The sequence below is a fragment of the Vidua macroura genome, chromosome 20 (genome assembly GCF_024509145.1).
Source record: "Vidua macroura isolate BioBank_ID:100142 chromosome 20, ASM2450914v1, whole genome shotgun sequence".
NCBI lineage: Eukaryota > Metazoa > Chordata > Aves > Passeriformes > Viduidae > Vidua > Vidua macroura.
In genome coordinates this window covers 9298116-9310301 of record NC_071590.1, presented here as the reverse complement: position 1 = coordinate 9310301, position 12186 = coordinate 9298116, and the positions used below count along the sequence as shown (strand labels likewise).

At 43.7% G+C, this 12186-nt stretch overlaps 1 protein-coding gene across 10 annotated transcripts in view; it reads left to right on the top strand.

Annotated features, from left to right (window-relative positions):
• BCAS3 (BCAS3 microtubule associated cell migration factor) overlaps window positions 1-12186 on the top strand; it is a 299013-nt gene that overhangs the window by 223305 nt on the left and 63522 nt on the right. The window lies entirely within an intron of this gene.

Below are 12186 nucleotides of genomic sequence, written 5' to 3'. Positions count from 1 at the left end.
TATAGTTTAAATAAGTTATTTGCATTTCAGATTTATTTTGGAGTGGTGTCTTTAGGCACCAGCTGTACACTGGGTTCACATGTGCCAGGAGCTGTGCAGAGAAAACAAGATTATTGCTGCTTCAGGAGCCTTGAGGAAAGTTGTGGCTTCCTGAGTTGTATTGGGAATAAAAGGGTTTCATGTGAGACCTTTTCCCTGCACTGCTGGCCAGTAAAAATTACTTTGACAATGGAGTTGGAAGGTGTGTCATGACCAAAACCTAGTGGGTCCCCCTAAAAGGCATCTTAGGAAACCGTTTTTTTCCCCCTACTTCAATTTTTAAAAAATTTTTACACTTCTGTTAAGTAGAGACATCCATCCCCAGCAGGTACAGCTGAGATCCGAGGCTGTGTAAATAATGCAGGGGAGCTGACTTGGGTGAGGTGCAAATTGGGATCACACGTCTGCTGCAGTGGAGTGATTTACATTCTCTGGTTACAGCAGTTAATTGTGGGTGCCCTGATAAGACTTGTTTACTGCCACATCAGCTGGTCCCAGGCCTGCTGAGCATCAGCACGGCCTGATTGAAGGTTTGATTACCTATTCTGCTTACTGCTGCAAGGGTTTCATGCAGGAGAAATCAAAATGCCATCTACAGCCTGCTCAGGACTGAAATTCCCATTTCAGGCTCTTCTCCGCAGACACCCTCAGGGAGCTAAAGTGTTAAAGGATTAAGTCATCTGAAAATGCATGTTTGGGAGAATTCTTAACTATAAACACCTGGTTTTGAGCCTAATGAAGGGCTGAAGCTGGTGCCTGCATGGAGTGACCCTGCCCACCACAGGGAATTTGGACATTTTAGGGCAGTGGCTATGGCCAGTCCCCAGAGCTGGGCTGTGGAGCTGATTGCCCAGACTGTGGGGCCCATCCCTGTGAAGATCCCATTGCTGTCAGGGATGCTGCTGGAGGCTCCAAGGAGAAGGCAGCACATTCCCCAGGCTCTGGTACCTTTCTGGTGTGATTCCCACGGAGCAGGACGGGAGCAGCTCCGACCCTTGACTGCGCTCCTCGCTCCCAGCCTGCCAAGTTTCCACTCCTTTTGGAGGCACATGCTCGTGCCTGGGGATGGGAGGGAAAGGGCAGCATCCAGGGGCAGCTCCAGCACCCTTCCTTCCCTGGAAGTTTCACACATGAAGGGAAAGATGAGCCTCCACAAATATATATTGTGCAGGTAGGGCACAGCCTGGGAGTGCATCCCCTTCCCCTTGTCCCCACAGGGGTTTTCTTTATTTAGTGTTTTTCTCTTCCATCTTCCTCAGCTTGTGGCTGCCCCACTGCTGTCTGCAGTAACACCAAGAAACCTTAAAATCAATCCTCATGAAACACCATTCCAGAGGGGGAGGGATGCTCCTAAACCATTCCTTGTGTGAAAACAAATCTTATCCAAAGCTTTAAACCCCTTCTCATGTATGAGAAGAGTTGGTTGTACCCAGCAGGCTCAGATTGCTGTTTTTTTCCCTAAATTGGAAGAAAAGCAGCATCATGGCATGTGTTTTTGAACATTCTGGGTGTTCTTTCACACCCTTGAACAACCCCACTTGAGCATCTGTGGATACATCAAAGATACAACATCTAGAGTTGTGAAATGGCCTACAGAAAACCTTAGTGATTATGGGACATCCTGTTCTGATCTGAAATCCAAACTGGAAACACAGGAAAAGTGCCCTGTGAGCAGAGCATCCATTTAGGAGTCATTTTATTCCCCAAGGTTGTCCCCTAGACAACTCCACAAAGGAATTTCAGCCTCACTGAGAAGAGGAGGGGTAAGGAATGAGCTCAGTCACTCAGAGGAAAATTCAGCAAACTTTCAGATAATGCATCTTGAATGCCAATATGTTGTTATAGGTTGCAAGATGCTGGTTAATGAATGTTGAATTAGGATGTCAATATTCCCATTCTCCAACCTTTTAGGGTAATTTCACATGAATATTAAAAAAAAAAAAAAATCCCTAAAACATCCAGCAGATGTTTGTGCAGGATTCAGTTTTCAAGGGCAGCTTGATCTGGCCAGAAAGTTTCAGTCCAAGCAGTGGCAGCTAAAAGATGCCACTGTCACCTCTGTGGGCCTGGGAAAGTGCAGGGTGGTTCTGCACGTGTTTTGTGGCTTCTCTGTGTGTTCCTGCAAATGGGAACATCAAATCCTATCAGCATTGTGGCGAATTTCAGTTTGATTTTTTTGTGTTCTTGTGTGGAATCCTGCTGTGTTGGGATTGCTGGGATTCTGGGAGAGAGGAAAGCTTAAAGAGATGCAAGCACAGAGACAGGGAAGGGCAGTGCTGGGCCTTGTGGGCAGCTGGCTGTGAGCTCCCCTGGCCCCAGAGCAGTCACCTGTGCAGGGAAAGGTGCCCCAGTTCCCAAGCATGACTTCAGCAGTGCCTAAAATTATATTCTTTGCACATCTGATCCTCTTGACCCAATGGAATTCCCGCTGGTGATGCAAATCTCCCAGCACTGAGTTCATGTTAGACCCGGGCTTAATTTTTGGATGAGCAGCAGAGGCTTCTGTGGTTTTACAGTGCAGAAGGAACTGGTCATTTCCCTAAAAAATGATGGATTTCAAATCCATTCAAAGGAGATATTTCTGTCTTGTGACAAGAGCTTAATAGCTTCTTGCATTTGTGTTTGGAAACATATCCTTTGAACTTTTGTGTAACGTTCAGCCAGTATAAGGCAAACATTCTTCTTCAGCTGGTAATAGGCTGTCTGGTGTCTGTAATTCAGTTATTTAGCTTTAAAATTAACTGTATATATTTGTAAGTTTTTAATTAAGATGTGTTTCTACTCAGAGCTTTTCAGAGCTTACTCAGAGGAGCATCAAACACTCCACAGTTTTGGTCTTTCCTCTCTGCCTATTAGCTTCTCCCCCTCTGCTTATAAATTTCTGATGACAGACATAAACATTTACCTCCGTGGGCATTACTTAACTCTGAGATCACTTTGTTCTATAAATACAAATAAATAAAAGGCCCTTTAATGGGTGAGGGGAAGCCAGCAGCGAAGTGGTTAAAGGTTTGTGCCGGCAGCCTGGCCAGCAGGAGCTGGCGGTGTGGAGCAGGGGGGACGCCAGCCTGTCTCTAAACTTTTTGGCCCTCCCTGAGTGCAGAGATGAAGGAAGAGCCCTCTATAAATCACTGGAGATTAGAGACCCTGTTCTTGCCGACTCTGCAGGGTTGCACTGCTTAATGTCAAAGCCTCACGTATTACTTTAACAGCACTCCTTTTCTTTATTAAATCCACTTTGAAATAAAAAAAATGATGATCTTTCCAGTGAGGGGGAGAAGGTCTAAAAGGATTTAGAAAGTATCTGTTATGTTACATTACGGAGACTAATAACTGCACAGGGAGTAGGTAACATTTTTGCACCATTTCAGAAAGTAAAATGAATAGACTTTACAGAGTTTTCCTCCTTCAAAATATTTATTGCTGTTGATTTTGAGGAGCTTTTGTGGACTCCTCAGTAAAGGTGGACTGAGCGTGAACACCGGCGGGAATTTCCCTCCAGGTCTGCAAAATTAAATTTGCATCTTCATTTTTGCACATCCTGCAGCATCTGGTTTTAGATTACTTTTTTTAAACCTCTGGATTTATTCTGGAGGAATTTTATTCTGTCTCTCTCTCCATCTGAGTATGATGAAGACATATTTTAAACAGCTGTATCTGACTCAGTGTTTGCTCGTAGCCTCGCTGTCTTGAGGACATTGAGAGGCTTCGAGGCACTGCAAATTTATCTACTATTATGACCTGATTTCTTCTGATTTGTGAAAGTCACATTAGGCAGGATATGATTTTTTTTTTAAACATGTGAGGTTAATGGGATTGATTTTATGTAAAACACTGTTGTTTTTCCACGTGTATTTAGTTACCTCCTTTAGTGCATTGCATCCCACCTAACAAATCTCCCGAGCCAGAGGAATTGCACATATGTATTTTTTTCTGCACATAAGTGTTTCAGATCCTCCAGGTCATTTAGTATCCATTAGGACACTAAAGCTTCTTACTGTTTTCTCATTAATAGTCGAGTCTCTTACCACGACAAAAACAATTTCTGAGAGACAGGATTCTTTGAGAAACATCCCTGATGAAAGTCCTGGAAATCCTAACAACAAATGTTGTCAAGTTAGATTTCAGCGAAGCATTTCTGTTTCACTGTGCAGCATTATGCCCCAGGAATGTAGTTTTTTCTTTTAGTCTCATGACTTTAAACACAACATTGGCATGAAACCCATTAAGAATAACAGATTTATAAGCTCTTGTTGATGGATTCTGTTCAAATGCAGTAGGATGGAAGGTGAAAATATTTTTAGTCTTTAAACGTATTAAAAATAAACTGTGATTATTTTAATTCTCTACATTTGAAGTCATTGGCTTCCTTGCCACTGTACCCGGAGTGTTTTTCTACCCGTTCACAGTTCATTTACGATACAGTTTTGAAGTTTGGAAATAGTTCACACCTATAAAATGCGGTTTTGCGTTTGCCAGGGAAAATGAATATTGTTTTGCAATGCATCTTATCCAAAAGTTGACAAGTAACAGCTTTTTTGCTGCTTTACTCTGACAAACAGCTTGAAGGTATCACCTTTGTAGGCGGCTGCCGCAATGAACTGCAGATATTCATTTATAGCTGTTTGTACTCCGTGTGTTCTTTCATGTGCTCAGGAATATTGCCCAGTTCCAAAGTATGAGCTCTTAAAATAACTGGAAATGGGGGTGGGGTCAGGATTTTGTATAAACAGGGCGAGTTTCTGGGGCTGGATGGATGCACTGGAGGATCCCAGGAGCACGGTGTAGCCGAGCAGGGAGCAGAGCAGGAGGTTATCACATCCCAGAGCAGCGACGCCGACGTTCCGACCAGCAGTTGGTGTTTTATTAGGAGAGAACAACTCTATAAAAGGAACAGGAGATTCAATCATAATATAGCGGGGTGACATGAAGGCAGCTGACAGCATGGCTTCAAAACCCATTTAAGATCCAAGAAAAGTTGCCACAAGTAATGTGCTGCAGCTGGGGAGAGCGTTTTGGAAAAAAGCAGAACCTGCCACAGCCCTGCGGATTCGCGTTCCCGAGCGGAGCCGTCGCCTCGCACGGAAAGGCTGGGCTGGGCTGGGCCCTCCTTACCACCCACAGGCAGGGCTGGGAAAGATCTCTCACCCTGTGTTTGTGTGTGTTTTTCCTGCTGAAAGTGGTTTGGGGAGAAGAGGGAAGCAATGACCAGTCTGGTGGTTTGGGTTGGAAAGAGAGGGAATGAAGCGTTGGCTGCGAGGTGGTGGAGCGTGTTCTTCTGGAGGCGGTTTGCTGCTCTAAGCAGATGCTTCCAAGAAGGGCCATTTTGGAAAGGGAAAGTGGTCCAATTAGGGGATTTTTAAAGATACGTGAAGAAGTGAAATGCAATTCAAAATAAAATTTTTAAAATATTATTTTCTTCCCCTTAATTCTTTCTGCTGTCTGGCAGTTCAGTAAGTGACTGCTCTTTGGGTCATCTCTGCTGGATGGAACGTTCCCCAGGGAAGTGGTGGAGTCACTGTCCTTGGAAGTGTCCAAAAAAATCAGTAGATGAGGCACTTCCCAGTGTGGTTTAGTGGGCATGGGGGTGTTAGGCCAAAGGTTGGACTTGATGATCTTGGAGGTCTTTTCCAACCTCAGTAATTCTGTGATTCCATGACCAGCATTGACTGTCTTTCATCTCTCTTCCTCTGAAACCCGTGAGCCAAGTCCTGAGAGGTGCAAAGCCCTTCTAAATCTAAGGCAAAGACTGGAACATTTAAAAGTATAAACTTTGTTGTGCCAGAGCTGGTTTGGTTTGGGACTGCTTAAACCCAAGTAATTGGTGAACTGGAATACTTTGGAAATAGGATACTTCAGTGTGTCCAGCCTAAGAATGTACTTCTAAAGATTGTTAAATTTGCATTTTTAAAAGAAATCTGGGAAGAACTTCATGCCTGCTCTCATGTGGCAGTGGCTTTACTGGGAAGTGATTGAGAGCTGGATGGACTTCCTTCCCAAGGATGGATTTTCCAAGGGCAGCAATATCAGCAAGGTTGGTGTCTGTATCTAGAGAGAAGTTGGCCAAATTTCTACTCAACTATGATCCAAACCGAAATTAACTGATATTTTGGCTGGAAGTAGCGTGTCATTTATGTAAGAAAAGGTCATCTTCTCCCTGGTAGAAGGTAATGCTAATTTAGGAATAAACAGCTTTTTTTTTTTTTTCAGTTGTTCTTATAGAGGGTTCTTTCACACAAAAATACATTGCATGGAAAGGAGCTCAAAGAGGAGAAGCACGATTAAAACAAATATCACTGGGTTTTCTGAGTAATTACAAGGAATTTCTGCATGTTTTCTTCTACAAGGGCAATGCAAATATCGTGTAAAGAAAAATTCAGAATTAACACATAGGTTTGTGCTGCTTCCATACATGGGGAAGAAATAGCCAGCACTGAAAAAAAAAAATCCCTCAAACAAGCAAATGTTTCATTTTTAATTTACCTGTATTAGAAGCAGAATCAAAATAGTTACAGTAAGTGTTTGGGATTCCTTTTTTTATTAAAAAATTCCATACCGATTGTATTTGTTGAAAAAAACAGAGGCACAGGTAGAATTAGGAAATCCAGGCTACGCCATCAGCCTCAGCATTGCATGGAATTGACTTTAAATTGGGCACCTGGTGACACTGACACAGAGAGGTGAAAAAGGAGCTCTGGAGTGGGGAGAGGTTTCCTGCCCTCCGTGGCATCTTCTGAGCTCTGGGAGTTTGGCATGGTTTGACCACAGAGTGCAGTTGCAAGGACAGCTTGGTGAAAAAACAGGTTCTGTGCTCCTTGTGCCACTTGAGTCCTCCGTTTCCCCTCCTTTTGGAATTCCCTCATTTCTCTAAGATGCTGCATCCCACACCAAAGATGATCGAATAGGAATGGTTGATCTAAAAAAAAAAAAAAAACAACCCCATTTTTTGTGGGGTGTGAAAAGCTGGGGGTTATTTGGTGGTGTTGTCTCCCCCCTCCCCCCACCACCACCATATTTATGCCTGGCAAGGTAACATAAAATTCCATGTACTGCTTTGGCTCCCAGGGAATGCAGCTCTGCAAGGAGGTTGGGGTTGTTAGCAAAGCAAGTATCTGTCATCCAGAAAACAAGGGGCTTAAAGATTATGGACTAATTTCACACTTCCCATGGCATAGCATTACTGGTGCAGAAAATGATGGAGAATAAGCTGAGCACTCATTTGCCCGTAAACCTACAGGGGGGTAATGTCCTAAAAAGCCACTGAAATTGGATATGTGGAAAATGAACTCATTTTTTAAGTGGGTCACAACATCTGTGATTATCTCGTTGGGATTACGAGCGTGATCCTGCTGTGGGAGCACTGACTGCTTCCCGTGGGCTTCACCCCTCCATGCCCAGCTTGGCAGGGACTCCTGGTGTGCCCTGCACATCCCCAGCCTGCCCTCGTGGGTGGCTGGCTGGAAGAAGTATGGCAGGATGGTCTAGGAATGCTCAAAACGTCATCCCTGCCTTAAAAACGTAGATTTGAAATTCGGGATATGTTTTGACCGCTGTTAAAATGACACCGTGCTCTTCTGTGCTTTTGTCTTCTGCTTTCTTGGAGGTAATTTAAATAGTCCCAAGGCTTGAAAACTACTTAGAAAATAATAAATTTGTTTTGGAAGCCACATGGACCTTTGAGTCATGGTGTAATGGTGTCTGTATCTAGAGAGAAGTTGACCAAATTTCTACTCAACTATGATCCAAATCGAAATTAACTGATATTTTGGCTGGAAGTAGCGTGTCATTTATGTAAGAAAAGGTCATCTTCTCCCTAATAGGAGAAGAATGAAAAATGGACCTTCCTGTTCTTCCCTTCTGCTGAAGGGGATCCAGTGTGGCTGTGCAGGGGACAGAATATTTTCTCTGTGAGCAATGCAGATAGCAGGCCTGGTGTCAAAATTTAAAACAAGTTCATAGAAACCCTCTTCTATTGAGCCACCTTGCTTGTCAGGGAGAGGACATGCTCTTTTTAGCTCATTTGGGTGCCTCTTTCACCCCACCTCAGAGCTGGCTCTCATTTCTCCTCTTGCAATCCCTTTGTGAATGTCTTTGGGGCAAACTACGAAGGAGTTTAACCTCGTAGCAGTTCTTCCTACACAGCCTTCCAAAAACAGGGCCTCGCTCTAGACCTCGAGGCACTTCAGCTGTGCATGTGGTGACTTAATCCTTGGAAGATGTGGGAATCCTCAAAACTGCCTGCTGGGATTTGGGGTGGAATCTCAATTTCCTTCCTCTCAGGTGGAGCACCCTGAGAAAGGGCTGTGGTGGTGGCATCTGCTCCAAAGGAGCCCCCACTGCTCTCCCTGCTCCCTCTCCTCTGCCAGGACATGGGGTGGGACAGGGGACAGATCAGTCTTGACTCCAGAGGCCAAGAAATCAGGGGTTTATTCACACCCTAATGGGAACAGCAGTTTTATGACTAAGAATCCTCTTTGCAGAGGCAACCTGTGCTCCCAGAATCATGACCTTGAGAGGATTTAGAAACACAATTGACTGAAACTTGAAGAATGTGAAACACTCAGAGGGAAAGCCGCCTTGTGTTAGACTGGTTCTGTAGAAAAGGAAAAAAAACCCACAGGATAAAAGCCAAAACAGGTGATCACACTTCTGCTGAAGACTGAGCAGAGGTTGCCTGCCCTCAGCACAGCCCTGAGCTCCTTGCTGGGGCAAATCATTGCAAAACTCTGGTTTTACCAGGTTATTTTTCTCTATGGCAGCAGTTGGGGTCACAGGCTCCCAGAGGTTATTTCCTGCCCCACAGCCAGGAAATTGTTCTTGAGGAGTGCCAACCCCAAACAACATTGGACCCCCGTCCCTTGTTTACCTAACACCCAGTTGTGCTTTATTTTTCTTCTCGTGGCACTTGGTGTCTGTTCAGGCTCTCACAAATAAAATAGGAAATGGTAAAACACAAAGAAGCAGAGGGCAAAGCAGTGCAGGGAAAAGATTGATGCTGGGGTGGGGACGGAGGTGACGCCTACAAGGGCCCCTGAAACCTGAAAACTTCAGTTTTTATGTATTTCAGCTTTGCATATAATTAGCTTAGAAGCCCTCCATTGTTTTTTCCATGCCTCAAACAGAGCAGGAAGCTGCAGAGAACTGAGATCTGGGGGAGATTTATGAAGGAAGGGCCCACAGAGCTGTCAGATGCTGTTTATAAATGTAGCCCTGTCCCAGCCCACAGTGGGCTCGCACAGGAACCCAGGAGCACAGAGGTCTTGTCCTGAAGCATGACAAAGCAATTATTGATCTCCCAGACAGGGAAAGCAGCACTAAAAAAGCACGAGGGACAGCAGAGAGAGGGGTGGAACGTGCCACGGAGACGGAAGGAGAGGCCAAGGACAGGTTACCAGAGGAGTGGGCCTGAATCCAAATACCCCAGATGCAAAATCCCTCAGTTTTGGTAAACTTGGATTAGCATGTAAGAACAAACAGAAGAACACAGCTGGCCTTGCAGCTCTATCATTGATTAAACAATATCTGCGGGGCTTTGAAGTCTGGAGAAGTTTGGGGAGCTCAGCCTCGCCGTTTATCTGCCAGGGCTGAAGTATTCCATCCTGGTTTTCTGCTTTAGCACCTCTGCAAAGGGGCTTTCTAATGAGCTAAATATATAGAAAGGTGCAGGGAGAAACTTGGGATTCGTGCATGGAAAAGATCTATTTAGAGAAGGCCTGTAGGAGCTGCACTGGAGGCAGTTTTTAGTATCCAGTGCCTACCCTGCCCTGCTCCCAGCTCCCTGGGCAGCTTTCCTCTTGGCATTGCTTCCATCTTCCCACTCAGGATGTTGAGAGAGAATTTCTTGTGACTGGAAAAACTACCTTCCCAAGCCTGTATACAAACACGAGGATTTTTCACTCCTGGGAGGAGGGAGATGGACAAAAAACTGGATTTTGAGGCTGTTCATTGGTGTGTGGATATTTAAAATTAAAATTCAGAGATGTGGGGGAAGAAGTGAGGACTAGAGGGCAGAAGGGAGATGCAGAAGAAAGGAGTTTTGTTTGTGATTCTTCCACTATTTCTCATGGTACATGGTTGAATTCACTCTCCCCTTAAAAACTGAGAGCAAGACTATTTCCATTCAGTGTTTTTAAATGGCCATATGGGAGGCAATAAGTGTGAACTGTTATTATATCTGGAAAAAATTGTGGGTGTTTATGAATGCCCCAAGGCTGGGATCCATCCCAGATGGGATTCAGCACCTGAGAAAAAGAGCTTGAGTTGATTTATCTCCTCCACCAACTTTTTAAGAGACTTCCAGGAACTGTGTCTGTAATTTGGTCACCAGTTCTGTGCCTCAAACAAGCCAGGCAAAAAAAAGTTCTATTTTCTCATCTGTTAGCAGTGGGCATTTCTTTCTTAGAAAAGTTGGCATTTAATTCCAAATGCCAGCTTCCTCCAGTAGCCAAACTCTTTCCTGCTTTTGGAGCACCTGGATGCAGCTCAGTAGAGGAGATCAAAAACTTCTGGCTTAAATTCGGGGCTCAGAGCAATTATAACAGCTTCATAAGCAGGAATATCTTCAATATCTTGAAGGAGATGCTGTTTTGCAGTGGCCACTGAAATCTTTATGCCTCATCTGAACAGGATGTTCCAATGCAGCTGGATACCCACAGTGACTCTGGGCAGATGCTGTATAGAGACATCTTCTTTATCAGGGAAAAAAAAAAATCTAAAAAGGAGTTCTCTTAAGCCAGCGCTTTTAGAAGCAGTTTGAAACAGTTCCAACATGCAAAGAGTTTGTTTTTTGTTTTTTTTTTTTAATGGAAGTAATAACCCACCTGCACATAAGTATTTGGGGTTGATTTGGTCTGTATTTGCTTCAGGTAGACACAGGGAGTGAGCTTTGTACCCCATGTTCATGGAAAATGGCTTATTTTGACTGAAGAGTTCAGCAAAACCCCTTCATTACTGTAACCGCTGGTCTCAGTATTTCAGCCCTCCCCTTTCTCCAGGGCAGGCTGCAGGAAATTCTGGGATATCATGCCAATCCCTTATTAGAGAGGGGCTGAGTCCCACAGAATTGGAGCTCATTTGTCATGTCCTGGAGTCTGTTCCCAGACTGATTTTCATGCCTGACTTTATTTCCAAATCCCTCTTCATTTGTGTTCTCCTTGGCACTCCTCACTCACCCTCAGGTATCATTTCCTTAGGTTTGCAGGTCTCCCACCACTTTTCCAGCAGCTCTCTGTCTGTTCATTCAAATCCCTCCTTAAAACTAACATCTTCCAGGAAATTCATCCTCCTCCACTGTCACTTATAATCTCTCCTGCTTCCTTCTTTATCATTTCTCCTCTGTCCTGTTCTCTGTTTTCCTGTCAGACTTTCTGTGAGTCTGTCTGTTCAGATTCTTCCTTATCATAGATATTTTTAAATACATGCTATGAAATATTGTTAATATAATACATTTTAAAAAAGATAATATTCTACTTCTATAAATATTCACCAATACACCTCTGGTGCTTTATACCATCCTAATTCAAAGAGTAGAAGTAAAACATCAGTTCCTGCATAGCAGTGGGGTCTTAATAATAGTAAATATTAAAAAAGCAACCCTTACTGTTTAGGAAATTAGATGAAGTAGAATCAAATCAGATTTAATTCTATAATTTTCAGCTATGGACATGTTCAATTGACAAGCTGAGTCTGTATTTGGGATTGGAAACATGTTCTGTCTGACTGTAGCTGTATTTTTTATTTGTTCATATATGCACAGTGTGCCCATGTGCACGTGCTGTGCATTAAAATACAAAAGTATACAAAAGTAACGTCACCAGATTTTTATTTTGCCTGTGTGTGCCATGAAGTAAGAGCTCTCTTGTGTTAGACTACAGTAAAAGTGGTAATAAAAGCCTGGATTTTAGGCCTGTAGCTAAATGCTTGGTTACACATAAACATGCACACGTAGCTGAGAGCAAAGCAGAGATATGTGGGAGATAAAAGAGAACAAATGGGCAACTTATAATTACACCTATTTTAGTTCATCTGGTGTCCAGATGATCATCCTCGCTTCTGATGGGTTTGACAAATCAGTTTATTAGGACTGTAAGTGTAACCCAGGGCTGTGCAGTATGCAAGGCAACAATGTTTTGGGGTTTTTTTTTAATT